Source organism: Lactuca saligna, chromosome 5 (genome assembly GCF_052625555.1).
Source record: "Lactuca saligna cultivar CGN05327 chromosome 5, ASM5262555v1, whole genome shotgun sequence".
Taxonomy (NCBI): domain Eukaryota; kingdom Viridiplantae; phylum Streptophyta; class Magnoliopsida; order Asterales; family Asteraceae; genus Lactuca; species Lactuca saligna.
The window spans coordinates 7,822,977-7,835,069 of record NC_136421.1 but is presented as its reverse complement, the minus strand read 5'-3'; the positions used below and the strand labels follow the sequence as shown (position 1 = coordinate 7,835,069).

Below are 12,093 nucleotides of genomic sequence, written 5' to 3'. Positions count from 1 at the left end.
GGAATGGACTTGGGAACCGATGGACGAGATGATGGAGCATTACCCCGAGCTGTTTCAGGACCGGGAAGCAGACTTCGAGGACGAAGTCTAAAATAAGTGGGGGAGATTTGTAGCACCTGGTTTCCGGTATGTGAATTTTATTTGAGCATTGCCCTAATTTAGCCTTGGACTCGGCGAGTCATAGGGTCCGACTCGCCGAGTAGGGACGTGACTCAGGACACGTTTTAAGTGGGCGACTCGGTGAGTCCATATCATGGACTCGGCGAGTCACCGCTGCTGGATGAAACCCTAAGTTTCAAGGGTTTGCACCCTATTTAAACCCTCATTCCACCCCAACTCGTCCCCATTCACCCCCAGAACTCCCCCAACATCGTTTTCCCTTATTTCTTTGAGAGATTGAAGTGTTCTTGGTGTGTTCTTGAAGGTTTTGAGGAGAAAGAGGAGTAGATCAAGAACAGGAGAAGGAGATCAGCCATCTTTGTGTCATTTCAACATTTTCCTTGAGGTATATCACGTTTTTCCCCTGTTTCTATGCTTAGGAATTCATTTGGGACACTCTTGAGCAGTTCTTCAAGCTTGTTTGTGCTTAATGTTTCGTAATAAGTGGATTAACCTTTAGATCTAGGCAAGATTGAGCTCCAGGAGCTCAGATCTGTGAGCCTTATGGCCCCATGTGGCTTGTTCATGCTAGATCTACCCTTTTGAGCCATTTTGCACCCTAAAATCCACATTAGTGAATATCCACATGTAAAGTTGGAAACTTTACGTGTGATTTGGGTCCTAGAAGCCCAGATCTATGAATGGCATGGACTGAAATCGAGTAAATCTGTGTATTTGGTGGATGCATGGCGGCGACTCGGCGAGTCGAATAGGTGACTCGGCGAGTCTGGTCGCGAGTCACCGATTTGGTCCCTTCATGATGTGTCGAGTTGAGCCGTGAGTCACAGGGGGTGACTCGGTGAGTTGGGAGCTGAACTCACCCATGTTAGGACTCGGCGAGTCAATGCCCTGACTCGGCGAGTCCAAGGCAATCTTCATAGATCAAGAACAGACTCGGCGAGTTGTTCATACAACTCGGCGAGTCTTAGCATAAAGTGTTCTTCGGATGAAGATGAACTCGACGAGTTGTTCATACAACTCGGCGAGTAGGATGAAGGAGTTGAATGACAGTTAGAAGGTGAACTCGTCGAGTCATAGCCCGACTCGACGAGTAGAACCAGGGACCCAGGACAATGGTTTGCTAGGGACTCGGCGAGTGGTGATCCACTCGGCGAGTCGGGTCAACTGAAAGTTGACTCTAGCTTTGGCTTAGAGCTAGACCGAGGGTAAAATGGTCATTTTACCTAAAGGACAATTAGCAGTGTTTGATTGAGTATGTTGTGGGAATTGTAGCTGGAGGACTCCCGGAGCAGCAGCAGTCAGTTAATTCCCGATCAGTTCAGCAGCTACTTTGAGGTGAGTTACCTTCCAGTCGTAGTGGGTCTAAGGCCACACGGCCAGCCCACCAGTAGGAGATGTATGATAGATGATTGTCTTTGTGATATCATCTAGGTTTGCTATTATCTGTTATGTTGCATGCTATCATGATACGTTATATGCAATTGTAGTAGAGTTCGATTGTTAGGACCGCTGGGTAGTCAGCACCCCAGAATGGCTTGACATGGGTAGTCAGCACCCCAGAATGGCTTGACACGGGTAAGACGGCACCCCAGAATGGCCGTATGGGTAGGTCGGCACCCCAGAATGACCGTACCGGGTAGTCAGGCACCCCAGAATAGCCTGGCAGTACGTATGTTATGTGTTTGTATGGTATGTGGTACGTTGGGGGAACTCACTAAGCTTTGTGCTTACGTTTACAGTTTTGTTTTCAGGTACCTCTGCATCGAAGGGGAAGGAGCCGGTGCGGTAGCGGCACGTCATACACACACTCTTCGGTTTCCGCATTTACGAGAATTTCTGGGATTGTACTCTGATATTTTGATGGGATGTATGGTTTGACCTTTTGGAACATGGTTACGATGTGTTATGGTGTGATCAAACAATGTTTTTATTTATTAATGTTTTCTAAAGTAATATTTTAAAATGAAATTTTCGGACGTAAAAATTGGGTCGTTACACATTCATTTGCATCGACTGGTTGACTTGAAGTTCAGCCAAATCAAAATTACACATTTTTAGAGCCCAAAAGCTTTATGCTCAATTTCTACCGGTGAGTGGAAAATTTTCCCATACACTAATCTATATGATGTAGTACTAATAGGTGTCTTGAAATCTGTTCGAAAGGCCCAAAGTGAGTCATCGAATTTATCCGACCATTCCTTTCGATTTCCTCCAACCGATCTTTCTAGAATTCTTTTTAACACCCTATTCGTCACCTCAGTTTGCCCACTAGTTTGTGGATGATATGATGTGGAAAACCTATGATGTACCCCATATTTTTTCAACACCTTGGCTAATTGATCATTAACAAAGTGTGTGCTTTGATCACTAATAAGAGCTTTAGGAACTCCAAATCTTGAGAATAACTTCTTTAGAAATCGCACCACCACCCGAGCATCATTAGTTGGTAATGCTTGTGCCTCCGCCCATTTAGACAGGTAATCGACCGCCAAGATGTGGCATCTCATTTAGAGATGATATATTCCCGAGCACCAAGATGTATTTATTCCCTTTGGACATTGGGTCAGGTCCCATAAAATCAATCCCCCATACATTAAATACTTCACAAATATGAATACTATGTTGTGGCATCTCATTTAGAGATGATATATTCCCCACTCGTTGGCACGAATCACACCCTTTGACAAATGAAGCAACATCTTTAAAAATTGTGGGCTAATAAAACCCAATATCAAAAATCTTCCTAGCAGTGTAGTGTGCTCGATGATGTCCACCGGCGGGCCCACTATCACAGTATGCCAAGATTTCTCGACTTTCCTTCCTAAATACACATCTTCTTATCATTCCGTCTGTGCAGCTTCGGAAGAGATACGGCTCATCCCAAAAGTAGTACTTAATTTCTAAATAGAATTTCTTCTTTTTTTGGCGGGCCAAGTCTTTTGGAATGTAATTGGTGGCTAAGTAGCTATCTATGTCCGCAAACCATGGCGTTTCTCCAGATACTACTAAAAGTTATTCATCGGGAAAATCGTCTCTAATCTTGTTTTCTTCCAACTTCTCCAAATGGGGGTCTCTAATCTTGACAAAAATGGTCGGCCGCTACATTTTCTATTCTCTTTTTATCGCGTATTTCAATGTCAAACTCTTGCAAAAGTAAGACCCAACGTATCAATAGGGGCTTGGCATCTTGTTTTGCAAAAAGATACTTCAAGGCTGAATGGTCAGTAAAAAATATAGTCTTGGATAACACCAAATAAGGGCAAAAATTATCAAAAGCATATGCCATAGCTAGTAGTTCCTTCTCGGTAGTAGGGTAGTTCTCTTGAGTTGGGTTAGATGTCTTACTTGCATAGTAGATTGGCTGGAAATTCTTGACAACAATTTGTCCCAAAACAGCTCCCACAACATAACTACTTATATCGCACATTATCTCAAAAGGAAGATTCCAATTTGGTACTATAATGACAGGAGTAGTGGTTAATCTTTCTTTTAACAAATGAAATGCTTCATGACATTCCTTGTAGAAATCAAAGGGGGCATCCTTCAATAGTAATTGAGTCAAGGGCCTAGTAATCTTCGAAAAATCCTTGATGAAGCGCTGATAAAATCCTGCATGGCCAAGAAAACTCCTTACCCCTTTTGCATTAGTTGGAGGGGGTAGCATAGCTATTGTGTCCACCTTTGCTCTATCCACTTCTATCCCTTTTCTTGAAAGTTTGTGACCCAATACAATTCCTTCTTTCACCATGAAGTGACACTTTTCCCAATTAAGGACAAGGTTTGTCTTCTCACATCTAGCTAGCATCAAGTCCAAATTAGATAAGAAATATTCAAAAGACGACCCAAATACCGAAAAATCATCCATAAAAACCTCCATAAACTTTTCGATCATATCATGAAAAATGACCATCATGCACCTTTGGAAAGTAGCTGGTGCATTGCATAACCTAAAGCGTCTATATGAAAATGTTCCACTTGGGCATGTAAAAGTGGTCTTCTCTTGGTCTTGAGGGTCGATTGGAATTTGAAAATACCCCGAAAACCCATCAAGAAAACAATAATATAAATGATCGGAGACTCTTTCGAGCATTTGATCAATAAAAGGCAAAGGGAAGTGATCCTTGCATGTGACATCATTTAGCATCCTGTAGTCGATGCAAACTCGCCACTCGGTCGACGTTCTTGTTGGAATCAATTTGTTATTCTCATTGGCTAACACTGTCATGCCTCCTGTTTTCAGTACCACTTGCACCGGGCTCACCCGCGGGCTATCGGAGATTGAGTAAATGATTCCGGCATCGAGTAGTTTAACCACCTCTTTTTTTACAACTTCTTGAATGTTCGACTTAAGTCTTCGCTGGCGTTGAACTACCAGTTTAGCTCCATCTTCTAAATTAATTTTATGGGAACAATAGGCTGGACTAATTCCTTTAATATCGGTTATTTTCCATGCTATAGCACCTTGCCTCTTATTTAACACACCCACTAGACTTTCTTTTTCATGTTTGGCCAAATCAGCTGCTATAATTATAAGTTTTTCTTGGCCATCTTCAAGAAACGCGTACTCCAAGTGATCTGGTAGTGCTTTAAGTTCAGTTTTTGCTTTCTCAATGCTGAACACATCGAGTCCAGTGAGGGGACTCGTTGAGTTCTTCGTAAATTCCGCGACTAGTCGGGTTTCTTCAGGTGAACTCGTCGAGTAGATCGAGGCTACTCGGCAAGTCGGATGTTCCAACAGGTCTCTTTCCGCATCAAATTCTTCTCCATGCGTGATGGTTGACTTATTTGGCTCATCTTCGTTCCATTCCTCCATTAATTCATCTAACATATCAATGGAAAACACGGTGTAATCACTATTTCGTGGATGTTTCATTTCTTGATCATTCCTAAAAGTAACCGATTCGTCTCCTACCCGAAGAGTAAGTTTGGAGTCTTGCATGTCAACTATAGCACTTGCAGTGTTAAGAAAAGGTCTTCTAAGTATGATCAGGACTTGAGGATCTGCCTCCATATCTAGTACTATAAAATCCTCGGGAAACATGAACTTATCAACCTTCACCAATAGATCTTAACGTATCCCTCTTGGGAATGTGAACGTTTTATTTGCTAGGTGAATCGCCATTCGAATCGGCCTTGGCTCCGGAAGATCTAACTTTTTGAAAAACAAGGCATAAGATTAACACTTGCCCCTGAATCAGCCAATGTATAGATGGTAGCTAAGTTTCCAAATTGGCAAGGCAATGTTAAGCTTCCCGGATCACTCTTCTTCTTAGGTAGTTTGTTCAACATGGCAACTAAACAATTTTGATTGAGGACTACTTTCTTCACCTCTTCCATCTTCTTTCTATTGGTTAAAATCTCCTTGAGGAATTTTTGCATATTTTGGCATTTGTGCAACCGCCTCTATGAATGCCATATTAATCTGGAGGGCCTTTATGTGTTCCAAAAACTTTTGGTAGTCAACTTCATTCTTTTCTTATCTAGCTCGAGTAGGAAATGGAAGTGGGGGCTGATATGGCTTTACGGGAGGCTGAATTTTTTGTTCAGGTGTGGGACTTGTCGAGTCCATATCATCAACTCGACGAGTCGAGTCGTGAAATTGTGATTCTTTAGGTAATGCTTCTTCCTCTTGCACCACCTTGGGGTCTTCTTGCTGAATAGGGGCCAGGGGAGTTATGATCTTCCAACTCCTAGTTGTTACGATATTTATATGTGCACATTTTGGGTTACTTTCAGTATTACTAGGAAGTCCACCCGGTATTCTCTCATTTACTTGTTGAGCAAGCTGGCCCAGCTGCTTCTTTATGTTGAGGATAGATACTTGCTGATTTCTAAGCATGGCTTGTTGATCTTTCAACATAAGTTGGTGTTCTCTCAACATATTTTTTTGATCTTTGAGTGCAACATCGGTATCATTATTTCTTTTCTCGGATGCAGCAACAAATGTTGTAAGCATGTCTTACAAATCTGATTTCTTTTCATGTACCGGTTCCTCCTTTTGATAAAATCCTCTATCTTTTTGCTGGTATTTCTCCTCCCTTGTTTTTTTATATTCATCGTATGGTAGCCATTCTTTCTTGGGTTTTCACCAGTTATCATCATACTTGTCTCCACTTGAATAGCATACTTATACCTTCCGGTTCCCATTCTCATCAAGGTCACAATCTTTTATATGGTGGGGCCCTCTACAGTTTTCGCATCCCACCCTAATAGCATTAATGGATTGGTCCATCTTAGTCATTCATCGGTCCATGCTTTCTAGCTTTGTCATCATCACTGCCATGTCATCGGTAATGGAGTTCACCTCCCCTCAAGTCAAGTCATTCCTTGGGTTGTGGTACTCCTTAGAATTCTTAGAGAATTCTTTAATTAGTTCTTTGATCATCGGGGGTGGCCTCTTTGTGAGAGGTCCTTATGAATCAAGGAGTTGGCTTGTGGTCACATTCACTCCATCATAGAAAATGGAGACTTCTTGTTGACTATTAAGATCATTATGTGGGTAATTTCTAAGTAGACCTTTGTATCTCTTCCACATCTCATATAAGGATTCTCCAGCTTGTTGCTCAAAGTTGGCAATGGCTTTCTTCAGTTTGGCTATCTTTGAGGGAGGACAAAATTGATCAATAAATTCTTCCTTCATTTTAGCCCATGTAGTAATGGATCCTGGTGGTAGTCATTTGAGCCATTCAATTTGACTGGAAGCATATGAAGCAGCACGGTTTTCGCGAGGCACATTTGGAACATTAAAATAACCAACCACATCGTTGACCTCATCCAAATGCTTTTAAGCTTCCTCGTGATCTTTCTCGTAGAAAGGGATTTCCTTAAGTTGAGCAAGTATGTGGCCCTTTAGTTCGGAAGTAGCAGTAGTAGAAATGATGGGTTGCACAAGTCCTGGGCCGGTATCATCACATATCCTCTTCTTCCATTCTCCCATGGGAATGGGGTTAACTGGTTCGTCTTCAAATTCACTTTATTATTCGGATTTGGAGTCGTAATCGTACTTAATCTCGGCTTCTTTTGTATTATCTTCAAAACTTTCAAATTTACTTCCTTCACTTTTTTGACTGCTAGCCTCACCTGCTTTCTTGTCCTTTTTCTTCCCAAAAACTGATTTGAGGTCTTTGAATGGTGATTTCTTTGGCGGGTGATTCTCTTCAATTACATTATATTTATTTTTTCTAAGTTCGGATTCTGGTTCTTGAAATGGAGGGACCAAAGGTGTGTTGGATCCTCGGGTCATGTAAACCTGAAATCAAAACAAGAAACATGCGTAAAAAGAAAATTTGAAATAAAACACAAAACTAGAAATCAGCGATGGACTCGCCGAGTAGCTGCGACTGCACTTGGCGAGTTCAAGGCAAACACAGAAAAAACTTTAAAGAAATTTCTAAAACCAAAAAAAACTAATTAAAACCTATCCTAATAACTAAATTACTAAAAAATAACTTTGTGCAAGACGGGTCTCACACAAAGGGTCGATAAAACTACAAATTAGTATTAATTTTTTAACCATTCCCCAACAACGGTGCCAAAAACTTGATGTGTGTAAACTCAACTAGTCTTATTCCTACTTTTAAATATAAATTTAGCACAAAAAAGGTAGTGTACCTGTCAATTGGTGGTATAATAATTAAGTAAACAGGGTATCGAACAAAGGAAACGGTAAATTAAACTGAATACTAGAATTATCTAAAAAGAAACAATTAATAAAAAGAAGGGTTTTCTCTAGTTTTGCAAGACTAGAAACTTAGCAAAAACTTAACTAATCAACTAATAACTGAAAACACATAAAAACAAACTAATTTCAATGATAAAAAGGGTTTATGTTTAGGTTCGATTCATTTACTCCTATGGTTAATATTTTTTATAATGTGGTAGATTAATTATTATTGGTTACTGATTATGGTGATTAGATTCACATTTCTTATTACCAATCCTTAGAAAATAGATTAATTTAAGTAGTTATCAAGTGATTAAACTAATAAATTCCCTAGTTCAATTATTTGGGTTAAATAAGACATGTAATTAGCTAATTAAATTGATGATTCAATTAACCTCTTGTTGATGGTGTATAATACAAGCTCACACATTAATTTACCCATTCTCTAGTTAATCCTAGTTTCATATTCATTATTCCTACGCCTATAGCAATGTGTTCACATAATTTATATGAGATAAGCAATCAGGAGATGTTAATGCAGCTTAATTACTTGCAATTAACAAAAAATAGTTATGGTTAATGCATAAGAGTCTTTAACAAGTTTAATTTAACAAAATCACCATGTAAAAATTAATCAAAAGAGTAATTAAACCATAAGAGCAAAGTGATCTTTCCTAAACATAAACTTATCAAATTTAGTTCATGATTTTAGTATATGAAAACCCTAAAACAAAGTTAAATAAATATAACATCATTCTATTCAAAAGTAAAGTGGAAAATTAAACCTAAATTGCCTTAATCTTCTAAGAATAGAGGATTAGGGTTCTTCAACATTTTCCAGAGTTCCAAGACTTCCTTGTTCACCAAGTGTTCCCACCAAGGTTCCAGAGAAGGCCCCAATTTGGGTTTGTTGGTTCTATTTATAGATTTCTCAAAACAGGGGCTACTCGTCGAGTCCTCTTGAAGAATCCGTGTACAACAAGGACTTCTTGTATTGCTTCTTGAACCTTTGTATGTACTTGTCGAGATGCTACAAAATTTTGCATTTTTCTTCTTTTTTCCGTTCTCGAGCTTCCGATCGTACCTCCTGCTTCCTTTTGCTCCCGAGCTTCTCTTTCGGACTGAAAAAGACAATTTAAACACTATTAAGTACCTTTTATCCATAACATGCAAATACTTAACTAATAAATAAGAAAATCTGCAGTAAATATGTAGCTAAATATGCACACATTAGTACTCGGTCCGATTCTTTCCGAAGTAGAAAACTCTAGTGGTCTGTCTTCCTGCCAAACCACCATCACAAAATATCATGTTAATCTACCATAGATTAACAGACTCTAAGAGCACTCTACCAACTTTGATTCTCCAATCAATCTCGGTCGAACTCAAGAGGAACGAAAAGGTCAAAACACACTAAGGACCCACCGTCTAAACCGCTATCAGAACTTATCGGAAAGAATAAATCCCAAAAATCTGATCTCAAACAAAAGAAAAGACTATACTCACTTGGAAGTATGCTTTGACACCCACATACATATGTCCCAACTTCCTCTCATGTTTCCCCTTCAATACTATGCATGAGGTCAGCTCCCGACCCAATAGATGAACCTCCAAAGGTCACTCAACGCAAACCAAAACATCTTACTGACTTCATTCTCCCAATAACTATCTCGGCTCATCGCGACACACAAGTCACGAAGTTCGCTTTACCACAAGCAAATGCTACAACTCATCAGAAATCGTCTTGCTTCCGACCTTTTTCAAGTACCACCCATTGGTTCCATGCATCTCGCGAGTATTCTCATGCTAACAAAACTAACCCACTCCAGTCTAAGAAATCAGATGAAGATCAATATCCCTCAAAATGAGGCCCATCAACAAAACCGAAACCTCATCTCACCTACTCAACACACGAACCAATCCAAACTCAAGCTCAAGAGTTTGATTCAACAACAGACTTGGAACCACTCAATTCCAATCTGGTACTCAACTCATGACTCATGAACCACAATTCGTGCGTACATCACTTCTTCAATTCCCTTTTCTTGCAACAACCATAACTCACTTAGAATATAACAATTTCCAAAAAATGGAGACCCCAGTCTCACCCCTGGTTCGACCACGAGGTTCTCAAAAAATCAAATATTAGGGCTACCCAAGCCCAAAACTCGTACTCGTCATGCTCCGAATAGAGAGTATTCCATCACAACATTCTGTCACTGACTAGTGAGTACTACATCTCTCCACAACATCACAACAACCTCTTACTAATTAGTAAGTACTACGGCTCCCCGCAGCATCACAATAACCTCTCACTGATTAGTGAGTAATACGGATCCCCACAACATCACAACAACCTCTCACTGACTAGTGAGTACTATGGCTCCCCGTAGCATCACAACAACCTTTAACTGACTAATAAGTACTACGGCTCCCCGCAGTGTCACAACAACCTTTCACTGACTAGTGATTACTACGGCTCCCTGCAGCATCACAACAACCTTTTCACTAACACACTGGAACTGCAGCTCTCCGCAGTCTTACTGCACTTGTTATTATCAATTCACGATCTTATCCCCAGTTCAATGCCACACCACGATCATTAAGTCAGAACCTGCGGACCAACCAAAGATAGGTATACACACTTACCCAATTATGCATAACTATTACTAACGACATCCATCTTAGCGAAACACCTTTCCAGTTGCAGTCCACGTTCTCAAATAATCTTGTTTGATGTCAATTCGTTGAATGGCTCCCACCAGAACCGTAAATACTTGATACCCCACTTTCCATTTCAAGCTCAAAGCTGAAATTAATTTGAGATTTAGCACATTATATTCAGATACCCCGGTGCACCATTACTGCACCTCACAATCTCTTGACTCTACCATTTTTCTCATACTCGTGCCATCATATTAAGACACCGTATTGCTCCCTCGAAATCTTGATACCGATCCTCCTTTCGTGCTACTTGTAACCCGGAATACTCATATCCAAATTGAAACATAGAGAAATTGCCAACAACTCAGAATACGAAGTTGACCCTTTCCAAAGAGCATAGAATAATCCATTCATCAAACGAAAATTTCTCAACTGTCGAAGTATTCTCACGATCCAACCACTCTGAATTCACCATTACAGCCAAAAAAAATCTTACCTACCATAAGGCCTCTAACCAACGGCCACCTACCGTTCAGACACTCATCCTTTCTTGAACACGTACAACATGCATTAACTCATTCTGCAATTCACCTCGACCACCAATAACCCTGGTTTCATGAATTCATAGTGCATGTTTCTATATCCATCTCCCAAACCGTTCTTGAGCAAGTCTTTGATCCTCTCAAATAAAATACCTGGTTCTCCCCCACTTCGGGTTCGAACCGTCACCAGTTAGTGCATCAATAATCTATTCCACAGACTGTTTCCACCAGGAACATCACACTTACTATTGGAAGGTACTACTTAATGCTCAGTGGTCTCCCCGATAGAGACCCCACAACTCCCTGTATCCCGAATTTTAGATGACATCTTCAAGAAACTCCTCATTATGATTGCCTATAATCATACATAATCTCATTCCATCCCATTATCGGACATCTCAACTGCCTAGTAGTAACCATGAATCATAATCTGACATTGGTGAGCTATCATACCCCTCATTCTTGACTCCTCAACCAACGTTCCATCATGCAAGTTATCATAAGAGAGGAGTCCTTATTTCCACACTTGATACCCATCATAGACAATAAGAGCCACCGCCCCGATATAGTCCTCTTGATCACCTAACGCTGCAGCTCACACATGCCCTACTATACTCAAATAAAGTGCACCCTAGTCCATGACTATCTCAGCCCCCACTGACAACCTGCTCATGCTATATCATTGCCTTGCGACAGACATACTACCCATAAACTCTAGGGGAAGATCGCCATCAATGCTAACCCATAAGGTTTACCCCCCCCCCCCCCCAAGCTCAAAACTGAAATCACAACACCTCTTATGTTTCCCACGGGAAACATAAATAGCACCATTCAGGTCACAGAAAGTGACATCTCCCTTATCGGTTGATTGCCCAACTCAGGTCCCAATACTCTATAAATGCCATTTCTACCCATCCTTGAGTCTTGAAACTTCATCTAACATACCTTGGAATTATCTCAACCTTCCTCACAAGGGATGCTTCGTTGGAACTCGTTCGACATGACCCCTCTACCCTCATACCATGTCACACCCAATCTCGGTATAACCAAACACAATGGAATAATTGGTAGCACCGGTAACACTGACCTCCACGATCATTGTAC

General features: G+C 40.6%; 1 non-coding gene across 1 annotated transcript; it reads left to right on the top strand.

Annotated features, from left to right (window-relative positions):
* The first annotated feature begins 6,605 nt into the window (after positions 1-6,605).
* Positions 6,606-6,712, top strand: LOC144999223 (small nucleolar RNA R71). Its single transcript, XR_013660741.1, has one exon. It is a non-coding gene; the product is annotated as a small nucleolar RNA R71 (small nucleolar RNA).
* Positions 6,713-12,093: the final 5,381 nt, after the last annotated feature.